Source organism: Spodoptera frugiperda, chromosome 12 (genome assembly GCF_023101765.2).
Source record: "Spodoptera frugiperda isolate SF20-4 chromosome 12, AGI-APGP_CSIRO_Sfru_2.0, whole genome shotgun sequence".
NCBI lineage: Eukaryota > Metazoa > Arthropoda > Insecta > Lepidoptera > Noctuidae > Spodoptera > Spodoptera frugiperda.
The window spans coordinates 2492323-2519213 of NC_064223.1; the positions used below are offsets into that span (position 1 = coordinate 2492323).

Below are 26891 nucleotides of genomic sequence, written 5' to 3' on the forward strand. Positions count from 1 at the left end.
AACCACTCGGCCAACGAGGCAGCTTCTTGTTATTTATTAAATAAACATTGTATAATGTTAATAAGAGAAATATTCTTCATAAAATTCGCTCGCATCTTTCCGCGATTTTGTCAGTATGGACATTTTTATAAATCCAGCTACCGCCACAGGAATTTAATATTTTCTCGTAATAAAAGTACTAGTAGTGGCTCCACTAAAATTATTTTAAAGAGGAATTTTCTTACTTTCCTTCCTTAAACATTATTTATCAAAGTCAAGTCATCAAAATTATTTATTTCAAATAGACCGGGACTTTTGAACGTCAAAGCAAATATTACAATATTAAAAAAAAACAAAGTGTCTGTCTGTCGGTCAGTCCTCTAGTGAAGCTATTTGTTCGTTCCAAAGTGTAAATTCCTATGGAGAAGAACGAGCAAGAAACTCTATAGGTTACTCTTTTTCAATCAGGTTCACAATATTTCTCAATATGATTTAAATAATTTTATTTTTAGAATCTTCAATCCAAATATTGTCGGTATATTCATAGCAAAAACAGGTATCTTTACTCCAAAAAGCTCCTTAAAAATTACGGTAGCAAAAATTACGTAAATATTAAAAACAATATTACACCCCAGTGGTATATTTCGCAGATTTTTGCTCGACTAACAAGCGCTCGGGTCCATATTGAAGGTAAAATTTTCGGAGCAAGCGGCCATGTTTTAACTGGACCAGTCGTTTATTATTTATTAAGTTTCCGAGGTCAACGGTGAGAATATCACGCCACAGAGGTCCGTCAGTAGCCCATTATATTGCTGAGAACAGAGGCGTATTGTATTATGTAAAAAATGAATTGAAAAAGGTGAGTAGGATTTTGGTAAATAGGGTTTTTTAATGAAGATTTATAAGGTGTTTAACCTAACCAAAAAGGTTTGGTTTAAGACACCTGCTATTCATGAGAGTGTGGGTACGAAACCTACCAACGGCAATTACCAATGTGAATTTTTCCGAGTTATATGTACTTTCTAAGATTATTTATACACCACTGACAAACGGTGAAGGAAAACATCGTAAGGAAACCTGGGCTTATAATTTCTGAATATAAAACTGAAATCGCCAACCCGTATTGAGCAAGCGTGGTGATTAATGCTCATCTCCGTGTGAGAAGAGGCTTTGGTCAACAGTGGCCATTAATAGGATGTTGATGATTATGAAGATTTTTCCCGGTGGTTGGTTTAATCATCTCCCTAAAACGTTCATGTTGAGAATGGATCAATAAAGTATGCTAAATCACGGTGATGGGAAAACATGGCATTATTAGTTGAATGCACTGTGACTGACAAACATGTTTTTCCAAGCGAAGCGGGATGAATAACAGCGGCGCATAAGATCTCGGATGAAAATCTGTGGCCTGGTAGTATCAGTGATCTGGTACCAATTCCGAAAGGTTTAAAATTAGTTGACCCGTTTCTAGGGTTTGGTTTACTCAAACAAAGACCACATTTGAGTAAAAGTGAGTATAGGGTTACATTACTTATAGGATAGTAAAATGAGCATTTACAGAAAATCATTACAATACGTAGATTCCATCTAGTCAAATTCAATAGGTACTTTTATCGAAATGTCAAAAACGGAGATATTTTATAGGAGATCAGCCACTTATGACTTCATAATTTTTTGCGTCAAATAGCATACTTATTTCTCAAAAATTAGATAGATAAATTCAGAAAATAAGTACAATATCGTCAAATTAATGAATGAAAGTACGATTATTTAAGGATATTTTATTGTAAGATTCGTAGCAATAATTGGCCGTCCATTGTCTCTTTCTACCGTCATGGGAGACAGGCGTAAAGCTATGGAGGTCCTGTATGTACATATATATTTTAATGTATTGAAACACGAACATAATTTATTTTCGACCTTGGAAACTACCCAATTCCAGAAACATCTATAACCTTGATATCTCAATATTCCTATACGAATACAAAACTGCCTATTCTCAATACAATACAATACATAATATAACCTACATTAATTCCCAATAAATACATTTGAAACGAAGTCTCTCATAAATATAAGTAACAAAAATAACTTGAAACCCGATTCCCATTCTAGGGATGTTCCTAAAGATTGTTACCGGGTAATCGATTACCCTGAGGGATGTAACCAATATTATTGGTATCGATAACTTATTAATATTCGGTTACTGTGCCGGTATTAATAGTTGCTTCGTCGGGTTGTAGTGGATCTTGAACGTGATGAATCGAAAATAATTAGTGGTATCAGGTTTTCTGAGTGTTCTTGTTTGTTTGTTATTATGAATGTAGATTAGTTAGTTTTTGTATCGAATTAGGATATATTAACATGAGTTTTGACTGTCTCGTTGGTCAAGTGGTCGCAAGTGCGATTGCCGATTGTAAAGTACTACTAGGTTTTTTTTCGATTTTGCGAAAATGGAACAAATCAGTAATAGCACAGAGCCTGGATATGTGCGCAGTATATGGCAATAGGTTCACCCCCTATTACATGGGACTTATAACACAAATGGTGAAAAGTGGGTGTACATTTTGTAGCGGCATTACGTGCCGTAATGTGCCTACCCCTTCGGGGATAAAAGGCGTGACGTTATTTATTATTTATTTACACGAGTTGTGACTTACGAGTTTTTGACTTATCGCCGTATTCAGAGTAATTTAATGGTTACTTAACTACTGGGTTAAGTAATCATTACATTACTCCGAGTAACTGCTCAGGACTGCCTTAGCAATAAGGTAGATGACTAATTTTTATTTTAATGTCCGTCTGTTAGATTATTTTCAAACATTGAGGTGTATTTTTATTTTCTTACGAAAACTAATATTTTCTTATAACATATATTTTCTGTTTTCCATCTATATTTTAGTATAGGTATTTCAGAATACCAGAAATGAAAGGTAGATAGCACCTTACACCTTAAAGATGAGCATTAGTATTCTAGATAGAAACACGGGAATTTGTTACATAGTCAGTGGGTATAGAATTCATTTTCGAGTTTTATGAAGGTTCCGTATCTAGGGTAGCTAATAAATTCAAGATATTATTTAGGAAGGTTTGTTCGATTTATGGTCGAGTATTATGAAGTATTTCTATTATGATTGCTGTTTTATTTTTTCTACTAAGCGAAAAGATTATAAGAGCTATCAGACCACCACAGATGGGGTCCAGTCAGTTAGACACTGTGAGTGAGGTTAGAGGAAGTCTGACACTTCTTTTCGCTTCACTTAAGGCGGGAGAAGTGTGTGGATGATATTTCCCCCTCAATAAAAGCGTGAAAATTTTTATATGTAATCCCTAAAACTATCACTGTGTAGTTGACTATAATGATCTATATTATGTATCATTTATTTCAATGTGTTAAACTCTAAAATTCTCTAAAGTATATAGTAAGATGTACAAAAAGGCCAAAACATCATACCACCATTACTTATTGTAAACAATTCCTTGATTCCCATGTAAACTACGCTGTTACTGTATTAATAAGTTTCAGAATCTAAAACTGTTACATAAAAATCACGTGACTTTAACATATTGAAATGTGATCTGTGTTGTATCAAAATAAGAAGTTTTGTGAGACAGGAGCCTCTTCAATAAAACATAGTTCTGTGTCGACATTTTGAGAAATGAGTTTTATATTATGTATTACGTACCTACGTGGTCCACACGTAAGAATTTTAAAAACTTCATTTGAACACGTGGCTTTATCCGCGTGGAATCTCTAAAATCTGGTCCCGTAAGAATACTGGGATAAATAGTAGCTTGCTTTATTCCCTAATAAAGGTCCTCAATGGAGAAATGATTTTTCAGTTCAGTCCAATTTTAAATTCGTTAAAAACTATATAAGTTTACTCAGTCAAAAATAAATTATTTTGGCTTTTGAATACTATACAAAGAATTTTTCTAGTTAGTTTTCTAAAAATAAGTGCTATTTGACGTAAAAATCTGATGACATCGCATATCGCAGTATTTCATACAAAATTAATAGAAATTATCGTTTATTAAATTTCGATAAATAATGGGAACTAGTCTATTCTTCTCTTTGTTTTTTCATGAGTGGACAACAAATACAATGTTTTTTCCAAATACTTTGACATTAAACAACATCAAGAAATAGTTAACACAACCATTTCTTCAACTCGAGAATTGAACTAAGGCCCTTCCATAACTCTCTAACTAAAACTACTAGGTATGACAGTGTGTCCACAAAATAAAATTAAAATAATGATGTCCTTTACATGTACCATAATGACTTTACAAATGAGAAAAGTAGAGTATCAAGTTAAATAGGATTTCAAAACATAATTTAACTTTTAATGACATAACCTTCAGCGTTATAAATATAATTACGTTCATATAAACATGCTCGGTCTATGATGTACCTACTCTGCTTATAAAATGGAATAGGGTAGATGATACATTTTTACTTGAATATATGACTTATAGATTATTTTACAACAGTACACACGTATTTTCTTTACAGAAACTTTCGAAGATATAATTTGGATTTGAAATATCGGGTGTCGTCACTTCTAGGTATGTTTTATATGTACGTGGAAATGACGTATTTGCTCCCACTTCTAAACTTTGATTCGTTTTACCTTATCTAAGTATCGTTACCATGATGATAATATAAAAAAATATGTGTCTAATTTTCTTTTCATTAGCCAATTGACTGAATTTAATTAGATTTTTTAATTTTCACTCGCCGTCATCATTCCTATTAAGCTCTTGATATATTCAGTCTAAACACTGCTACACCAAAAAACCTCCCTTTTAGAAGGGGTGGGCAGGATCACATCAGACTCAGGATTGCAGTTAGGCCACAGGCAATTTTGAATACTTTTGGTTGCTATTTGAAGCTCTCAACATAAACAAAAAACACTGATTTTTATTTATGTAATCACCACATCTGTTATGTATTCTGGAGCCAGCCAGTACCTAGTCATTTATCAGGATCTTATTTACATTATATTTTGAGCTATCGATGGATACTGCTAGTTAGATCCGGATTGATCATGAAAATCGGTTCGTGCGTTCTGGAGTTATAGCGTCAGGAAAGAAAACCTGACTTATTTTTATATAATAGAAGAAAAAGATAAGAGAATTTATGTAGAGACGAGTAGAAGAAGGTCGACTACGCACTTGTAACGCCTCTGGTGTTTCGGGTGTCCATGCGCGATTGCTTACCATCAGGTGATCCGTTTGTTCGTTTATCTGCTTATATAATAAAGGTACAAATGTTTACCAGGAATACAAGGCTTTATCCTGTTCGGATTAATCTAAGAGCTTCTAACAAAGGGAAATGGGTAAAATTAGTTTGGTTTCATGTGACGTGTCCTTATGTGGCTGCCGTAATGTCACAGGAAACACGACCGAGGTCAGGATTAACTGGAAACACACGTTTTCCTTGGTTTTCCTTTATATAGACGACTTTGTTAAGACCCTGGGAGCCTGACCGATGGTTGCGGACACCTTGTGTTTTGTTGCACGTTTTTTTTAGATGGAAAATGTGTTTTTATGTGTGTGTTTTGGTGATTGGTTTGTTGTGATGGTGTTGAGTAAAGTGTGATTAGGGTTTTTTACATATAGTTAACTTAGCAAGCGATGACGATGAAATCGCTGCGTCTTGTATGTAGTAGATCGCACTAGTTCATGAGCCTCGAATTACGATTTAACTTAAAAATAACGTTGCCTCAATCTAGGATTTTCTTCTGTGTAGTGAGTGCATTTACAAACATACAAGTCCACGTACACATCACACTCAAACAATAATTTGTAGATCATACAAAGAGTTGTTCCGTGCGGACAACAAACGCTACAACTGTCGCGGTAGCCGTGCAGTCTTTTCTTTGAGAAATTCTTATTTTAATTATAGTTTATGATCATTGTAGACCAATACTTACTTGCTAAATGATCTAAGTGAATTATTACTAAATACTTGGACTTATAGAAAGGAGAAAAAGATTTGTTAAGTCTTGCAATTAATTTGAGATGAAACGAAGCGTAATATAAGGACTTCATTCTAAGTAAGAACTGAATAACTGAAAAGGAAAATTCACGGTCGAATGAGCCTGAAAATTATATGAATAGTTCTCAGTGGTGCAGTGCTGTAGAAGTATTTTAAAACTAAGCATAGTAACGCCAGCTTTGTGAGTCAATATTAAATTATCTGTCATATTATGAGAGGTATAGAGTCTATTTTCACGTGAAACTTGCATAATATAGTTATTGGACATTTAAACTTTTAATGCAGCACGCTTTTTATTACAATAAAAGTCTCACTTTTTGGAACTCTTTTTGTGTATCTAAAACTAGCGACCCGCCTCAGCTTCACATGGGTGTAATGGTGATATATTATGCATGTATTACATATAAAAGTTCCTCTAGAATCACTCTTTATATTAAAAAAAAAACTCATCAAAATCCGTTGCGTACTTTTAAAGATTTAAGCATACAAAGGGACATAGGGACAGTGAAAACGACTTTGTTTTATACTATGCAGTGATGTACGCATGTGTTTACATATATTTACGTAGTTTGTAAAAAACCAAAAAGAGGATATTTTACTAAAACTATTTCATAGTACGAGTAGTTGTAGCGTCAGTTTAAAACTTTTTTACACGGAAAAATATTCTACAAATATCGTACATTGTTGTGTACGAATATCTAGATCGACAGGCGGTTCAAACTACTCGCGCTACAAACAAAATTGAACAAAAAAATATGCATCAAATCTGCTTTCACTCAACACAGATTTCCGACGCTAGTTTAAACAAGATCCAACAAAGATTTTTTGATGGAATGGCGGGGCTTGAAATAGAAGTCTGGCTATAAACAGATAAAATTGAGTTAAACTCACTGAAGGTCAAGCTATGTTGACCTATTGAGTTTCTTGCTCGTTCTTCTCTATTCAAAGCTACAATTTGGAACGAGCACCTAGCTTTAGTAACAGACAGACTGATGGACAATTCAATTTAAGTTTTTAAACTGACATGGTCACTAATACTAACATTAGAACTTAAGACGGGATATTTACCATGTTTATTTATGTTTTCCGATATTTCGGCACTATTACAAGCGCCATGATCACGGATGAACTCATCCGTGATCATGAACTGATCATGCGCTTGCAACGTTGCTACGTTGTTGTGGATGCGTTTGGCTTCCACCAAACATATTCATTGGTACACATAGCTTAGAATTGGTGGAAACTCAGTTAAGCTATGTTTTTATATGGAAAGATGCGTACTATCGATACATCGCATACTCGAGCTGCGCATTTTCCTCGCACAGCTACTTTGTGACGGCGCATCTTCGTAGCACAGCTACATAGCTTAGTATCAGTGGAAACGGTCACATAGTTTCACAGCTTAGCTATTACATATTCTTAGCATAGCTACATAGCACATCTCTGGTGGAAAAACATCCTTAGAGGGTTATGATATGACAAATGTAATCCACTCTGCCTTTATAATACGGTTTACATAGTTGATCATAGCTTTTAATTCGATAATCAATTGCATTGCCCATGTAATCTACATGTTTTCAGCAAAACAATCAACGCGATCCCAATAAAATCCAGTTTACATGTCCGATCTTATCTAAACTTCGCCCGCACGGTAACAGCAACAGCGCGGTGAAAATTGTAAACACAACGTTCATGGAAACCTGCTTATTTACTTGGTAATAAGAGCTATTTTCCTAAATCAAAACCTGGCTTATATATTAGATAATAAGAGCGAATTTCCTAAATCAAAACCTGGCTTATATGCTAGATAATAAGAGTGATTTTCGTAAATCAATCTGGCGGTGAGATTAGTATGCAAAACGGGTTCGTACTGGTTACAGGTGAATCGTGTTCGGTTTCAACCCTCCGGCAATTTGTTGGTATTGTCCAGTGTGTATAGTGGTAGTTAGTGGTAGAATTGTACCCCTTTGTTCTACTATGTGAGGAGAAGTGTGATTAGTACGTGATTCTGTATAGTTGTTGCCATTATCTTAGTCATTATGTTTGTTGTTATTTAGTCTGTTGAGATTGGGAGCTAGGTTTATTGACTGCCTCGTTGGTCGAATTATCACATGTGCGACTGCCGGGCAAGGGTCTGGAGTTCGACTCCAGACCCTTGCCCGGCAGGAGAGAGAGAGAAATAATAGTTTCGTGTTATTTATAATCGTTGCATGTTATAAAATAGTCTCCTGCCGTCTCTGCCTGCTTGTTAACGGTAACTCACAATTTATGAAATGTAAATAACCACTAACTAGATGCCTATTAGTTAAAAAAAAGACCGAGAAGCAAACAACTATAATACAAACATCTACTACAAACGTCCAATGTCAAGGTTTCCAAATTTGGCAACATTTTTTCACTTTTCTGGCAACACTAAACACTTGCAACACGCTTGGGCTACCATAGACACATAGAAAGCTAAGTAATAAATCACAATTCTATCTTCGACCGTAAATTACCACTTTGGCAACGAAAACTGTGCCAAAAATTCACTTTAAATGGTGCCAACAATTTTCTTTCATGGAATATTCTGGAAATAAATGCATCTACATGTATTCATATTGTTGGTTTAAGTATTTTGGAAATCCGGGCGTCGGGGATCGCGCGACGATCTTCGGTCACCGTAAGTGCGGGTCTGCGGAGGACGAGCAAGGCTAGCTCGCCGTCCAACCAGAACCAGACCCGTGCCTGCCTTAAATAGCCATCAGACCACCACAGATGGGGCCCAGTAGGGCTGACGCCTGATCCGGAGCTGCGGACTATCTAGCGGGTTTACCGGGGCTCCAGCTAGAAAAGCAGGTGTAGGAACGGGGTGGTTTTTAGTCAGTAAGAGTCTACCACTCCCTCTCGCCTCGCTCGAGGCGGTCATTAAATGATTGTCCCCACTTAAAAAAAAGTATTTTGGAAATGGAAAATGAATTTCTGAGTTTTGTTATAAAATATTTGACGTTTATACTTTGTTTTGGTACGTAAAGATAATTAATTGGCAATTTATGGAACGTTTAAGAGATTTTCAAATCAAATTTATTGCATGTTATGGCAATGTGATGTCGTTATTTAAGAGGTGAATGAACAGAAACAAGATTTCGTTGTGTAAATATTTAGGAAGTTATTTATGTACTTCTTATGCTGGCTACTATTTATTAAAAATGCGAAAATGCCCCAAAGTCAAAGCATTTATTTCAATTAATCCTAAATAAGGCACTTTTGAAACGTCAAATTGAATTGTCCGTCAGTCTGTCTGTCAGTGAAGCTAGGCGCTCGTTCCAAAGTGTAGCTTCGAATGGAGAAGAACGAGCAAGAAACTCCATCGTTACTCTTTTTAAAAAAAGTTTTTTACAATATCTCTGAGACCCCATATTATTGATACGGCACATACGGGGTAGCTCACAGTTGATTATGTCTGTATGTTTTGTATCTATTCAGTACTTTATAAAACTGTAAGTGATCTATGTTACATTTCTATTTTAACCATGCGGGAAAATCGCGTAAAGAAAGTTAAATGGTTTTTTATTTTGGTTTTATCTAATAAGTCAACGTTATACTATTTTTCGGTAAAGTAAAATCAATTATTTGTGCAATGTTCGATTAGCCTTGTTGTGGCCTAGTTTCGAGAAGTCGCAGACACGCTTGGCAGCTCGAGGTCCCAGGTGCAAACCCCGAGTTGAAAAAGTTTTATTGGGTTATAAAATACGTCTCTAATTTCAAAAGGGGCTATTAATGTAATAGTAAAAATTGTTGCGTCGTTGGTCGAGTGGTCGCAAGGGCGACTCGGTAAGGGGTCTCAGGAAACCCGGGTTAAAAATTTTTTTCAGTAGTAGCACGGAATTTGGAATTGTGTTCGGTATAATATGGCGATACGCTCATTTATTCAACAAATGGTAAAAAGTGGAAGTACATTGTACAAGTGGCATCACGTACTGTAATTAATCTATTTACACCAACGACTTGTTCACTAAAATTCACACATTACATTTTTCACCAATTTGCTGTGAATTTGCACAGGTGTATACAACACTCGCAGTTCATATTATTTAACATTGTTAATTGTAGTGTAATGAAAAGTGTGACGATACGTGCGTATAAAAAAAAAGATTGACCGGTCTGTGTGTAACATTTCAGAGAAAGCTATTAAAAAAAATCCATTCGTAGAATCAGACGCATTAATGCTGTTTGTTTTGTTAACTAAAGATATTATAATCAAACACTGACAGCGAAGCGTCACTCGTTTTATTTCGTAGAAAGCTCGGTGTTGTTTACAATCACGGATCGATGAAATAAATCGTTGGAGAAACGTCTGAGAACTCGTCGCCCAGTTCCAGTGAATCAATTTTCGTAGAATTTGCATTTCATTTCATCGATGCTCTCTCGATGTTGTCTGTTTACGTTGCTACAATTTCGACCCATTAGTCGGGTAAAAATGCCCAAGGATTTTTTCAACTAAAATAGAGATGATACAGAGGATTTTTAGAGGGAAACGAGCAGATGACCCATCTGCTCGTTTCCCCTCTAAAAATCCTGATGGTAAGCTATCAGCACCGTCTATCTTGCAAAAAACAGAAGAGCCACAGGTGCGTTACCGGCCTTTTAATAAAGAATATGCAATTTTACGAGCAGATGACCCATCTGCTCGTTTCCCCTCTAAAAAATCCTGATGGTAAGCTATCAGCACCGTCTATCTTGCAAAAAACAGAAGAGCCACAGGTGCGTTACCGGCCTTTTAATAAAGAATATGCAATTTTCTTGAAGGTCTACTGGTATCTCGAAAAGAAAGAGTGTAATAGAGAGTGCATAGTAGATATGTATGTATTCGTAGACTATTCTATACTATGATATCTCCTGTGTAAAAGTAGTATAAATATTAAGGTAGTGTGAGTGATTGACCACCGTGATCGAAATCGAAGCATATCAATTATTTCTTCTTCACAACTACGCATTTTAAATTCCTACGAAAAACAATATACATACAGCCGAAACACTAGTAGTTTCTAAAGTATAAATAATTGTTACAAACCGTGAAATGTGTTACAATAGACTTTTTGTGTTACATATTGTAATTGTTTCTATGAATGAGTTGGCATTCATCTCGAAACGTGGACAGACGTCACAAATGAATAGTGCGGTGTTATAAATAATATTTTTGTTACAGACTAGTTACGGCATGTGAATTTCTATGTGTTTGTGAGTAAAAATAGTCTATAAATTATCAAGGGTAATCGGACTGTGAATAGGTTAGTAGTGGACAATAGTGTAGATGACTAATTTTTATTTTAATGTCCGTCTTGTAGATTATTTTAAAACATTATACTATACCATTGTCTACACCTTGATCACACACCACAACCCTCTAAAATTAGATACGTATTTTTATTTTCCTTCGAAATCAAATACTTTCTTGTACCTACTTCGAAATATCGCATGACGTCACTTCTAAGTACATTTTGTACCTAGAAATGACGAATTTGCTCCAACTCCTTGACTTTGATTCGTTTTATCCAAGTGTTGTTCTTATTTGACAATTTATTACCTAGCTGACGGTCTAAATAGATTTTCAATTTTCATACCCCATCATCGTCCCTATTAGCAAAAATAAACAAACAATAATTCTAAAACATCTACAGCTACACTGGTGGTGACACAGTAAACAGTTTCCTGAACAGATCTGTCTTAAAGTATTCAGACCAGACACACCCAGACACAACACTGGATGTATTGCCAAGTATCTTTCAAATCTATTTACATTGCAAAGTGTGCTTTGTAATTACAGGCACACGATATTTCTGTATTTACAGATGTCTCTGGTATAATCATTTGTCATGCAAAATGCATAGTAGGTATGTTGGCAGTTAACACACAGTTAAAAACTATACACAGCTGTGAGAGGAAGATGCGTAGTACGAGTATACGATGTATCGATAGGTAGTCCATAGCACGCGTCCATAACACGCACACATAGCGCGCATCTTTTCATGTAAAAAACATAACTTAGTTGAGTCTGTTTTCACCGGTGATAAGCAATAAATATGATTGGTGGAATCTAAACGCATCCACAGCGACGTAGTATAGCACATCTCTAGTGGAAAATCTAAAATTTAAAACATGGCACAAACACTAGATACTATGCAAAATTTGGAACTAAAATAAAAACATAACATAATGTGTTCATAAAATTCATGTATATAGTCCTGTCATATGCATGCTCTGCTTACTATGTTTCTTTTTTGAACTGTATAGCTAATTTATCCCTTACACCACATTTACTAAAGTAAAAAGTCTACAGCCTACGTGTTGATAGTAAATCTTTTCCCCAAACACGAAAAAGCCGTATTTTAGCCAAAGTAATAGAAAGCAATTGACAAGAACACCTTTAGGATTTGTCTTGTCACTGATGTAAAGATGGATGAGATTGCTCTGCACAAACTTGAGCCCGTCTCCTTATGTTCGATTAGTTTTTGAAGAAAGAAAGGCTTTAGGATTTACGGGATTATGGTCCTTGTGTACGGAGTGTAGTTTAAGTGTATACTTATGTATTACATAAATAAATCTCAGATTTTTGTTTTATTTGGATAGGCGTAAATGATATAGGGAGTGATCGTATTACATTCCACTGGGCACAATTCCGAACTCAATAATTCTTTGACCGATTCGTGCTTTCATTAATTCGATGAGGTATAAAGGCTATATATACCATGTCTATTATTTATAGCACCAATGAGGGTGGAAAGGCTCCTAATTTATGTCAATTAAAGCCAATACTGCTCTCTACAAGTCTACATACACAAATCCATATAGTTCTTAAACCACATTAATGAAATGAAGCCTGTATGTATGTATAGGCTTGTAATCAGTCAACGTCACCTTTAAGAACATTACAGCTGATTACACATTTAATCCCCACACGATTACGAGATAAACACCATCTTAGACCTCCGTAATTATTTTAATTTGGTAGGTTTTTGGTTAATTGTTTTTATGTTGGTAAAGGAGAGTATGTTTCCTTGTTCTTTGGCGAAAATTGTTATGAATATACGAACACGTGGAAGAGTCAACATGAATAGAGCAGCTCAACTCGAGTGATACCACGGATTCTGATTCTGTATATGTTTGCCTTTAGTTATCTTTCGTGTGACATACCTACTAAATTAATTCTTATGTTATTGGCTTACTCACATAACAGTTTGACGAGGAACTCGCACCGGTAGACATAGCTCGAGGAGATAGCAGCGACAATAGCCGCGTCGTGTGTCGCGTAATGCTGTTCATAAATATATGCCTCTAGCATGGCTTGAAACTATTTAAGTTCCTCGTCAAACAGATACGTGAGTAAGCCGATAACATAATAATTAATCTCTTCCTTGAAACCAAAATATTAACTATACCACTATTAAGTATTAAATCACTCTAAAAGTATTATTGAACTAACAAGCTAGATTGCCAGTCCTTGAAAATTTATCTCGTCTCTAATTTCTGGCAGACTTTACTCTAACAAACCCTAAGTATCAGATTCAGATAATAATTTCTAAATCTGTGGCAAGATTTTCACTTCATTCAAATAATTATCGTTTTAATTTATTACCTAAGAACAAATTATACAATATTTATTGCCACTTTGGATTACTTTCAAAGAATTTTAAACTTAAATAGAATTTATTTGCTATTAATTTAGAAATTTTGTTCGACTGCTTACAAAGCTGCTTGATGAGGAAACTCGATTAGTTTCAAGCTACGCTGGGGGCTCATATTTATTAGCAGTATTGCGTGACACACGATGCGGTAAACATCGCGCAGATAGCGTCCAATCGTCGACCCAACAAATATAAAAAAATACAAGTTTTGGCTTAAGTAGTAGGGTTGTAGATAAAAAAATAATATTTTCTTGTAAGCCCCACATGGAAGGGTCAACCCTAAATCCATGGATCGATCACAAATCTAAGCCCACACTACCACTGAATATTCCATAACAAAATAAATAGAAAAACAATATATTTTTCCTCCTAACCATTTCCTATTACAATTTGCATTATTATTTTGTTTTGAAAACACGTCCGCCTGGTGAATGAAGAAGACCAGATGTTTTAAGAATGGCTTCTGTATTAAATAAATGTTTATTAGTTTAATAGATTTCCTTGTCTAGCTGTTTCAAGGTCGAATCTGATACGTAATGTGTTGGATTCAAGTCTTACGTTAGGTTTCCAGAGCTGCGGAAAACGTAACAGGTTACCGGGGCTCCGGCTCAAAGCAGGAGAAGGAACGGGTGGTTTTTAGTCAGTAAGAGTCTGACACTCCCTCTTACCTCACCCAAAGCGGGAGAAGTCAAGGGATGACTTTCCGTCCTCGAAAAAAAAAATAAGATATTTGGTTTATTCAAATACCTCTCAACTAGTTTCAAGCTTCATCCGGGGCCAATAAACTGCGAGTGCAAAGCTTCAGTTTACATTTTTCTATAGCCCTGGACTCCACACTAGGATTCTGTGTGTCGTGAGGCCCAATTTCTTTTAGTCAGTACAAAAACCGAGATGAAAATATTTCAAGAAATAAAAAAGTTAAAGTTTTCTTCTTTATGGTAATTATAAAAGTGTATAAAGTATATAGTGTTGTGTGTATGTATGTGGTGTGTAGTGTGTGGTGAATGTGTATATGTATTTCATAATTCACATTCACCACCTTGAAGTAAATACAGCAGTATTTAAAACCAAAATCTCAGCCTCATTTCCATTTTTATTAAGAGAACAATATCACAGAACATCAGCGGGTGTAATTACGCTTTATTCATTTGATTGATGACCAAAGTCATTATGCTAATTACGAATTTAATCGACCAGACAGTTCCAACTTTGGAACCGCTTTACTTTACCAAATCAATTACAAACTCTTTCCTCTTGATCTTTTCCTGGTAAATTGAGCTTGATGGTTGTCAGGGGATTAGGTAATTGATAATTATAATGGCTGCCATCTGCCCTGTTGTAAATAACTTTGGTAAAATGTTATTGAAAAAATCAGAGTTTGAAAAATAGTGTGTGTATATTTTGGAATGTAAATAACCTTTTTTTCAAGAGAGAACCATCATCAGTTTTCTTTTCTGCCTCTTTTTAAGTAAGGTACATAGTAGTATCCCTAAAATCTTCTCTGAATAAATACTATGCTGAAAACAGATCAAATCAAGAACATCCTTTTTTGAAGTCGGTTAAAATATCAAAAAAATAATAATTATTATGTTACTTCAGGTCATCTATGTCTTGACATTCATAGAATATTTTTAATATTTTCTTTTATTCAATCATAAATATTTGTTATTTTATAAGAAAGAAGCATACTGCACTTAAAATTGTTGATTTTGCCTCTAACTCCAAACTGACAACAGATATTCGCTTCAAGGAATTCTCGATATCTTAACACTCACTGAAATGTAAACTCTATTTACAAATACATACAGTTTGGATTGGATTACCAACATACATATTGGTTAGGAAGGAATACTTTAAGGCGTACCTAAGTACTGCCATTCCCACGCCTGCAACTTGACATTTTGAAAGGCTCGTTAAAATATGGAAGTTATTTACTATAAAGTTTTGTAGAAAGCTTTTAAAATTACTTACGAAGTGTATATTAGTAATTTTAACTTTGTTAACTAGACTGTCTAGCGTGTATGTTAATTAAAATGTTGAGGTACTAATGCTACCAGCAATAAAATGGACTGAGAAGCTTAACCTACTATTTTATTTTATGTAATTAGTCGACTCGACACTATGAAAGAAAAATACTGTTATTTTCAAATGTGTACACTTTTTCTGTTTAATATTTTTTCTATAAATCCAGTTAAAGAATTATATCAACAGCCACGCATAAGAGGTTTGAGCATTAATCACCACGCTTGCTCAATGCGGGTTGACGATTTCAAACTTATAATTATAAATTACAAGTCCAGGATTCCTCACGTTAAAGAATTATTTATTCAGAATACGAATTTCCCGACAAACCCAACGAACTCCGGAAAACCCGACTTATTTTTATATTATAGATAACGAATTCAGAATACGAATTTCCCGAGAAACCCACTACCATGAAACTGACATTATACCTACATAAATAGGTAACTATTGACAGCTATTGTGTGGGTACCCAGTGCAAGAGCAGCCATGTTGTTATCTTAATTGGCTCATGGTGGACCGAGCTCGACGATAGAAGCTATTTTATTTTAAAAGCATCTTGTCTAAGGCGTTTTATTATAAAAATCTTAAAATTGCAATGAAAATATATTTTCCTGGGCATCAGAGATCATAGTTAATCCATTTTTAAATGCATTTTAGTGCTTCAGTATCGTTGCTATCTCAAAATTAAAATCGAGAAGCAATTCTAGGTTAAAGTAAATATACAGGTTTTAAATTCTTATCAAAATTTGCATGTTGCCATTAGTTTTTTTATGTACACTTCTGTATATAAGATTCATAGAATGGCGGATTTAGTGGTCGGGTGGCATTCTCTAACAGTCAACCATTGGGTGATGCAATACAAGAAACCAAATGGGTTTTCTAGTCTTTTTATAACGCCTAAACATAACTACAGTGACAATTTGACTGCACTTTAATGACACGGTGGCTGCACAACCTACTGCCACGCAACATGTAGTGGGTTCGATTCCCGCACGGAGCAACTCTTTGTGTGATTCTCAAATTGTCGAGAAAATCCTTGTATGGAGCAACGGCAAAAAAGAAGAAAAGCAGATAACTAGCGAAGTCAACAACCTTAGCATAACCTACAAGACAGCAATAATAAGCATGTCATTACGTAACGCAATAAAAACTTTCCGTTGAGACAATTCGCTTCATTAGGAACACTAATATACCTGAGTACAGTCTAGTTCTAGAAGAAAATACCCACAGACCGTGCTATCCGAAACACCTGGCATCTCGCCGCTTGATTAACTCATAAAACCCACCATCCACAACCCAACCTAGTATATGAACATATTTATTGCACACAACCCTATTTAAGCAAGAAAACGGTCAACCGCATCACTCCTGTCCGAAAATCAACCTTAACACAAAGTAATAAAGATGCCTTCAAGGTCACATGTTCAGGGTTGTCCTGACAGAAGGAAAACACGAAAGGGTCTTTAGTAATTACTTTAGGCGATAAGTTAGAGTTTGATCGATTTTTACGATGTTTTCTAATTTGTTACTACTAGTAATGTTAGTTACATGCGTGTTTCGGGTTTCTTTGGAAGATACCGTTAATTATCTCTTACTGCACGTACACAGAGAGAGACATTTGATGTTTACTTAAACTATTCCTTGGTAGAAAACAATTGTTAAGGACTCGGTTAAGTAACCATTAAATGACTCTGAGTACGGCGGTAAGTGACTTCCGAAAAAACAATTTAAAAACTTCGTTACATACGATAGTTAAATATTATACATTCGATACATTTGAGTATACATATTAGGGTTTTCACATCTGCGGACTGCCGCGTAAGCGAGTTACCCGTGGGCTCCGGCTTGAAAAACAGGAGTAGGAACGGGGTGGTTTTTAGTCAGTAAGAGTCTGACATTTCCTCTTGCCTTGCCTAAGACGGGAGAAGACATTAGATAATTTTCCACCTTTAAAAAGGCTTTTTATATTTATTTCGTAAAGATTGAAGCACGTTCCCAATTACGTGGTTGAGCGTAGAAAATATTTTCAATAAAAATTAAGCAAATTTTTTCAGAACCAAACAAGACTTAACTTGCCTTGATTTTAATTTATATATAAGACTTCTAATACAATTCCCACAACACAATACAAGCCAAAACGGGTGTTTACAAGACGATCTGAATATAAATCACTAGTTCATTACTGAATAATGTAATGCTAACTAGTGCCAAAGTTATCTTCAAGCCGTTTGATTAACTATCACAGCTGGTACGCCAACAGATATGCGTGAACATAATTTATTCATTATTTATGTAAATTGTTATTCCTATGCTGAAATGTGCTGGAAGGAATGAGAACTATAGAATTAGTTTATTATGGCACTCTTAATAGGAGTTTTATGATTTTCCTGTTAGTTTTACGTTTACAAATCTCTCTACTTTTTTGTTAAATTTATAATAACTATCTGCTAGTACAGTTTAAGTATGGGAGAGCCATGCTTCTGTACGAATAGGCCAGCTCGACCTAGAGTAAAACCACGGACTCACAGAAAAGAAACAATGCTTGCGTTGTGTTTCGTTGTGTGAGTGAGGTTAACGCAGGCCCAATTACCCCTTCCCAATCTTCCCAATACCCGATTCCCCAACAATGCCCAAATTCCTAACCGTCAAAAGGCCGCCAACGCACGTGTTCCGTCTGCTCGTTTATCGGCTACAATATTTTTGGGCAATGATAATATATTATTGGGAAATTATTAATCTATGATGACTGTATTAATACTCTTTCTTAAGGGTTTCACGGCGAAAGGATTGTGATACTGACTCTCTTGAGTCGAGAAGAAAGACATAAAAGGTGAAATTATGAAAAACTTCAATATTAAATACCCATCTTCAGGCAGCTTTGAAACATGGGTAAAGGTATCTGTATAAGACATGTTAAGGTTTCCAGAGGAGCTTTTAATAAATACCTGCCATGTGCACTACTTTGTTAAGAAGTAGATATATATAATATACACACATAGTTATAATTATGTCTTATACGAGCACATTAGAGCTGCACAATAGGGACGATGACGGGGTATGAAAATTAAAGGCCGTCAGTTAAGTAATGAAAATATATTAGAAACGTGTTTTTTTTTACGGACATAACAATAATAAAAATAGTCACATTTTATATTATAGGTAACATAAACTTTTCTTTCGGGCTTCTACAATTTTAGAGACATGTAAAAGTTTCATACATAGTCCATACATAGATATATAGTTTTGTTGGACTGTACACTAGCTTATAAGTTTTAATAAAAAAATCCGTTTAATAGTATCCCAGACATTTCTGGCGGTACCTTTACGCTTAAACCATGATGCTATACCCAAAATATATATTTAAAACCCCTCCATAACCCTTACAAACCGCGTTCACCAGTGGAAAACATCGTTGTCAATTTTGTCATGCGAGCGCGAGCAATCGGAGCGAATAATTTGCGCCGCGAGCGACGTCATAATCCGGCCTTTTGAATGTATCCTGTACCCCAAAATTGTAGGCTAATAGCGCAATTTCAACCTCAAAGAGACTTGCCTATGTTTCATACTGGGACTTTGGCCATCTATCGGCTTGGATGTTCAGTGAGTAGACGTTAAACTGCTTATTAATTTAATTGGGATATTAATTCTAATTTGGTTAGTCTTCTTCTTCACCTTGTATCACTCGTTTTAATAGTTGGGTATCTAAATATATTTTTTAATAATGTAGTTACAAAATAAAATGATATGATTGAATGAGTAAAAAAGTTAGCCAAGGTTGAAGTAATCTGACACTTTCTCTCGCCTCGTATGTAATAAATAAGTCAATTGTAATAGGAGGTGTGCATATTACCATATACTGGACACAATTTCAGACTTCATGCTACTACTCTTTTTTTCGAAAAACTAAAATAGGACCAGTTATCCTTTGCCCGACTTGAAAATCTAACCTGAACCCTTGCCAGGCACGACAACTCGACCAATGAAGCAGCATTATTATATTCCCAATATTATATATACCTCCTGCTTTTATTTTCCTTGTAAAAACTGACTCATTTCAAGTTCACGAAACTGTAATGAGGTTAAGTTATAAATATGAACAGATTACATCGCTATCCGAGGAAAATATCTTAATTGTCCGATCTCTTTAAGATTAATCCGCAGATTATCTCGGCTTGGAATATAACATTTTGGATGGGAATTCAAGTATAACTAATTAGTTTCATGTTTTATTATTTTGTTTTCATAAAACCTTACACATATTATGGATACTACATTAAAGAAAATGGGTTTTATTATTAGAACTACCGATGGAGCAAACACATATGTGTTAATTTAAACCACACATTTTTATCGTATTTTAATGCTCGAAAAATGAGCGAAACAGGCCCAGTAGTTGAGCTAAATCATACTCGGCTCTCTGATTGGTCGGTTCGAATAAACCAACCAATAACACAACCGAACGCGCTCTCGTTTCGATTACTTTAAACATAAAGCAAACTCGTACTAAGGGTACAGGTTTTATATACAAATCTTATATAGCAAATGAACTGTTAGTAATATCAACAAAATTAAGCATACAATTTAACATAGCATTATTTATTAACGCAATTTTATCACCATGAAAATGATGAAACAAAATTAAATGAATTTACTCTCTTTTCAGATTTACACGGCGATCTGTTTGACGCGGGTGAGTAAAACATTTCATGTCTGAAATTTAATCATACGCCTGAAATGCCTTCACTGAAAGGGTTTCCGTGAAACCACCATTGATTTTACATTTGTAGGCTGAACTGATTTAGGGTCCTTTTTGCCAGAGATGTGCTATGTTAGATGCTGCGAGGATTTAATAGCTAAGCTGTGAAACTATGTGACCGTTTCCACTGATACTAAGCTAAGTAGCGGTGCGAGTAAGATGTGCCGCCGCAAAGTAGCTGCACGAGGAATATGCGCAGCTCGAGAATGTAATATACCGATAATAGGGAAACAATTCATAGAAGATATTCATTGCACGCATCCATAGCACACATCCACAGCAAAATCAAATCTAATTACCTATTAAAACCTTTTTGCTCTCTATCACAGGGTTAAGAAGATTATTTTAATACAATGTACTATACAGCCTTCTAACGCAGAACGAGGCTACAGAGGCTCTATTAATAAATAGTCGATAGATAGTCTAGTTACATACAAAGTGAAATTCACTTTAGCATAAGCCTTTGATAACTTATTAATTACACACACTTTATAGTGCTTTTCCACCAGAGATGTGCTATGGTACGTTGCTGTGGATGCGTTTAGCTTCCACCAATCTTATTCATTCGTACACATATCATTTTTATATGGAAAATGCGTGCTATGGATGTGTGCTAAAATTATGTTGTATGTTGTATGAAACTATGTTGTGCCTTTAGGCTTATATCTGTTATTTCAGATTAGAATCTGCGTCTGCCTTATTCAGATTAATTTAAGAAGCATACAGTTACTTAACGAACTCCATTCAACGAATCGTCACTGAATTCCTCCCTAAGCGAATTCTTTCTTAGTTTTTCTTATCCAGTCGAAACAGTTCTAAGACGATCCTATTTATAGAAACGTTTCGGCGAACGCAGTAATCGTGGGCGCTGAAATATATGACAGCACGTAGCTAATAATGAGAGGCCTATTTCTTGCTAATTACAAGATGAAGGCAAAAACCAATTAACTTTTTAAAGCACGTTAATTAAAATGTATAGCAGTAAACCCGACTGATTGATTGGATACTGGAAACATGTCTTACGCAGAAATGGAAAGGAATTTTAACAATTTCTCAGAGATTTATTTTTACAAAATATGGCTTACGTCATAGTAGCAATCCTTCGCGGTGACTCGTGACAGCTTGTCGATAAACAACTTTATAAATACAATGATAAAGTTTATTTTACACAGAAAGTAATAAATGATCTTAAATGGCTATAATTTAATTCGTGGTCTTAAAATTTTGCTGGCAGACTGACAGTAAAAGTGACGCAAACTCGTAATCCTGTCTTATTTTATCAAGATCAAAGATAAGGAAGGAAATGAGAATCGGTATTACGGATTTTGTAAATATTTTGAGTCAATGAGCTTTGCGTAAGGAAAGTTGGATATTATTTTGATAACAATAAATCTTTTTTTTATGGTATAAGCCGGTAAACGAGTAGTCGTATCTGCTGATAGCAAACAATCGCCGCCGCTCATGGACAACTGAAATACCAGTGGCGTTACAAGTGCGTTACCGTCCTTTTGGAGGTTAGGAATTTAGTTTATTGGGGAATCGGGGATTGGGAAGATTGGAAAGGAGAGTAATTGGGCCTCCGATAACCTCACTCACATAACGCAACTTGCGTTGTTTCACGTCAGTTTTTTGTGAGGCTGTGGTATCACTCAGGTCGAGCCGGCTCTTCCACACTATGTATAATGTCAAAAATTACAATATCTTCTCCAGAACTAATTTAACTATAGACATTGTATGAAAATATGTTGAGTCATTTCAGTGGAAGTTCCCCCAATTTACGTTTAGATACAGGGATTTACTTTACTATCCTATCGTGGCTTTTTATCTATGATAGTTACATTAGATAGTTCAGTTGCCAATTTGGAAAACTATTTTTCCCTAATAAAGTATAAAACTGTACGTTTGACTGCCTCGTTGGCCGAGTGGTCGTAATTGCGACTACCGGGCAAGGGGTCTCGGGTCCTATTCCCGGGTCGGGCAAATTACTACTTTACTATTTTCGAAAATTTCTCAGTAGTAGCAACGGAGTCTGGAATTGTGTCCAGGATATAGCAATAGACTCACCCCCTATAACTTGGGACTTACAGCATCAATTGCGAAAAGTGGGTGTATATTGTACAGTGCCATAATGTACACCTCTGCCTACCTCTTCGGGGATAAAAGGCATGACTATATATAAAAATATAACACAATTTGTACGTTTACATAATAATTACTGAGATTTTCGTCACAAGCAAACATTTTTTATGCTCATTTATTTTATATAGGTACTTCTAAAGACTTTAAGCTTCATCACCAATTAACTTTGAATAGCCTAATTTTACAAGACATCGTATGAGAGCTAACAACATCATTCAATAAACGTGCCTGAATTATATTAGATCTATCTTGTTACCCAGCCTGACTTTTCTCAAAAACAATTTGAGTGATATTCTGTTTCTTTACATAAAACATGTCAGGTAAAGTTTTCGATAAAAGCGTATAGTAAAAGCCGACAATTCGGAAACCGTCATGAACAATTTGTATCAGAAAAATGAAAGTGAATCGGGCCAAAGTTTATTGTAATACGAACAAAAGCTTTTAAGCTGTCCATTCTTATAACAAATAAATGGAAAAAATCAATACTTTGTCCTCTATTGAACTTCATATCAACATCAAATCCAATTTAGTTTCATTGATCTCGACAAAACAGCAACAATTTATTTAACCTAAAAAGAGATCGTAAATCAACATTTTAAAGTTGGCAACTCTATGCATTAAACGGTAGTACGTTGATTTGCCAGTACCCTTAGTACGAGTTTGCTTTACGTTGAATGAAAACGAAACTAGAGCACGTTCGGCGCTCTGATTGGTTGGTTCATTTGCGCCGGCCAATCAGAGCGCCGAACGCGCTCTCGTTTCGTTCACTTTAAACGTAAAACAAACTTATACTAAGGGTACAGATAAAGAAAATAGCCCATAAAACGGCTAAAGTGTACCGAAGTTCTCGTAGCCCGCCAAAATAAACAGTTTCGTTCTTTTTCGGTTCGATTTTCAAAACAACTTCATTTTAACGAGCCAGTTACATTTTCCTTAAACCTTGATCGGCATTCGATCGAGGTTGGTATAGTACTATAACTAGACGAAAGCAAGCACACGAAGCTACTCTATCTGTCACTTTTCACAATACATTTTCGACTTTATTGCAAAACGATAAGATTGTAATCATTTTTGAAATATCAGGGTAGCTTGACATGCCTGTGTAACGTGGATAATGTTAAGATTTACGAAGCTTTGAATGTTCTGTGGTTATGTTAGTAAGCTCCTATTAATTTTGAGAAGTTTTTTGAACAAAAAGGTTCCGTGTGACATACTTTCGTTGTCTGTTTTACTTTGTATAAAAAGAAGCCATATTTCGGTAATCCTGTTAATAAATCCTTTGAAAATTTTCCTGTGAATGCTTATTATAACTTTAAAGGAGATTACACCTTGACATTACAAAGGAAATGTTTCATTGCATGACAGCAATGGACATAACTTTTTCCATCCGTTATTGGCGTGTAATACGAGTACAAATATTTGATGTTTTATCAAATCGCCGTGAATAATAAGATTTCAGCATCATAAGTCAGAAAAGCTCGACCGGAGTGATACCACAGCCTCACAGAAAACCGACGTGAAACAACGCTTGCGTTGTGTTTTGTTGTGTGAGCGAGGTTACCGGAGGCCCAATTAGCCCTCTTCCCAATCTTTCTAATCCCAGATTTCCCAATAACGCTTAATTTCCTAACCCTGAATAGGCTGGCAACACACTTGTAACGCCTCTGGTGTTTCTGGTGGGCGGCAGCGATTGCTTACCATCAAGCGATCCGTCTACTCGTTTGCGTATTCCATAAAAAAAGCTTAAACATTTTAACTACGACTGCAACTATGATATCTATAACCAGCAGTAAATTGCAGACAGAAGAGTATAATTTGTTGGCATAAAATAATTACAATTGAATAAAGTTATCATTTTGGAAAATAATGCCACGAGTAACACACGGTTCAGTAGACAATTTAATTACGATACTGAAATTTTAATTGGTATTTACATTGTATAAGGTGTTAATTTTTCTGACATTTTAATTATAATGCAATCTATATGGTGTGATATTGTTAATTATTATTTATTGTGACATTATCAATTTAACAATTTATTTACGGGCGTGGAGCGAGCTGCTGTTGTTGTACTTTTATGGAACAGCGTGGCAGCAGCAAGCTGATAAACCTTAGGTACTTTTTAAACTGCGCTCTCTAAATGTGGAGATTTATGGCTGGGGAGGTTTCTGGTCTTTCAATATCCATTGCAGGATCATGAACTTGTCACTACCTGTTTGATTTTTTTACTTTGAGGGGAAAATCATCCAATTACTTCTTCCGCCTTGGGCAAAGCGAGAGAGACCGACTGACTAAAAACCACCCCGTAGCTACTTTGCCGGAACCCCAGTAAACCCGATAGGTAGTTCGCAGCTCCGGATCTGGCATCAGCCCTACTGGGTATGGATATGATGGTCTGATGGCACTTTGGGGCGCGCGCGGAACGCGACGCACCTTACGCACGGTTCTGGTTTTTGTCGAGCGGCGAGCTACCCTTAGAGTTCACGCGCTCTCCTTAGCTAGCATGACTACTTAGCAGAGGAACCTCATTAATAGATGAAGATTATCATTAACAGAGGAACACGACATTAACAGATGAAGATTATCAACTTAATGATTTGGGTACAGAATAGAGCACAAGGAGAGACTCGATTTACTGCGCAATTATTGGCGAAAATTGCAAATTGACGTGACTAAAATTTTCCAAGTGCTTATATGTGACTAATAAACCAATACCTGGTAGACTTTGCACTAAGCCCTTTTACGGTGAAATCTAACACTGATTTAGGGCAACAAAGCTCTTTTACCAGTTAACCGAACATTGACAGATAAAATTCGTAAAACAATGGAAATCCCGCAATGGATTAGCGTCAATGCATTTATTAATATTGCATTATCTAGATTAATATAAACCTCGATTGCAATCACACTGCAAAATCAACTTTATGAGCTTTGCAATAAGGATCTTTAATTTATTGCCATTGTTCGATGTAATGAATATTTGGAGGAGAACTTTTTAATTAACGGCGATTAATTTCGATTAAATCAATCCCAGACTGTTCGTCATTTGACCTACATAGGTTGTTTCATAGTAATTTCAGTGGAACAAGTGCATAGATATACAAATATTATCAATGTCTAGATGCCACAGGTGACAAAGAGTCCATTCCCAACAAACATTTAAGACGTCGAGTAGACGTTTTGGTAACAACTTACTGTTATTTAGTCTAGTCGTATAAACGTCATAAGGACGTTTACTCGACGGCATTTGGGCCCATTTTATATAACTTAAGGCGCTAAGAGTTTCGTATAACAGTCATATAAAACACCTAATTAGTCGCATAGTAGTCATATACGCGTCGGCGATTTGACTACCTGTCGTGTAGTGGTAGCTGGTGCGACGTGTACGACTTATGCCCGGTTTCTGAAGGTATCAGTTATACTGTCACTAACTATCGATTCAATAAAGTTATGGAAAAGATAAACCTCGGTTACCTATTCTTGCGTTTCTGAATGCGCGAAGAGCCGTTCTATAACTATGAAACCGATAGTTAGTTCCTTATTACGCCACTAGGTGGGTCTCATAAAAAAGTATCGACTAAAATTAATTTTATCAATTAAATTAGTTGTAAATTATTATGAAATATTTTATAATAATTTAATTATTATTAGATGTGTGGCCACAAATAGTTTTCTTTATTATTTACAATAATTATATATACAGCGGCTGCATGAACAACATCATTGACAGTTCTTTAAAAAATATACTATCAAACTCATTAGGAGTTAGAGCAATGAGGTTTTACCAATTATCTATACATATAATAAATCTGTAGAAGGGTCAATTCTGTACATTGAAAATATTGAAAAAATAAATAGCAGGGGTGTTACTGGATCGATACCAAACCCAAATATTCAGGCATCACGTGAAAACTAATGGTTCGATTTCGATGAAACTTGGTATACCTATCTATATCATATACCTTACTATCCTGGGCCTAAAATAGGATACTTTTTATCCTTGAAAAATACGTAGAAAAAAATCTTTATTTTTCAGTTTCATTCTACAGAACGCGAGCTCAACAGCAGTACCTCTAATAGAGGGATCTCCTTAATTATTATGGGTCTCGCAGTATTTGGGTCCAATCGATAGATAGTTATAAGATGTCATTGTCAGAGTTACTCAAAATGGAGAAATAAAACTTCCACGCGAGACCGACATTCGCGCGGACGGAGTCGCGGGCGGAAGCTAGTATATAATATCATTGAGTTAGAGTTAGAGCAGGGCTGATGATTTCACTGAGGTGTATTACAGTGTTCTTCTCAAAACGGTATCTCAATTTAA

The 26891-nt window shown here is 35.5% G+C and overlaps 2 protein-coding genes across 4 annotated transcripts in view; one reads left to right on the top strand and one right to left on the bottom strand.

Annotated features, from left to right (window-relative positions):
• LOC118263056 (seminal metalloprotease 1-like) overlaps positions 1 to 26891 on the bottom strand; it is a 418985-nt gene that overhangs the window by 222740 nt on the left and 169354 nt on the right. The window lies entirely within an intron of this gene.
• Positions 1 to 26891, top strand: part of LOC118262805 (beta-arrestin-1) — a 102995-nt gene that overhangs the window by 16177 nt on the left and 59927 nt on the right. Inside the window, exon 2 of one of the 2 annotated variants that reach the window (XM_035574414.2) lies at positions 20336 to 20362. The gene's annotated coding sequence lies outside the window, so the exon portion shown is untranslated. Of the gene's footprint in view, positions 1 to 20333; positions 20363 to 26891 lie in introns of both variants that reach the window. The other variant, XM_050697565.1, reaches the window with a different exon arrangement.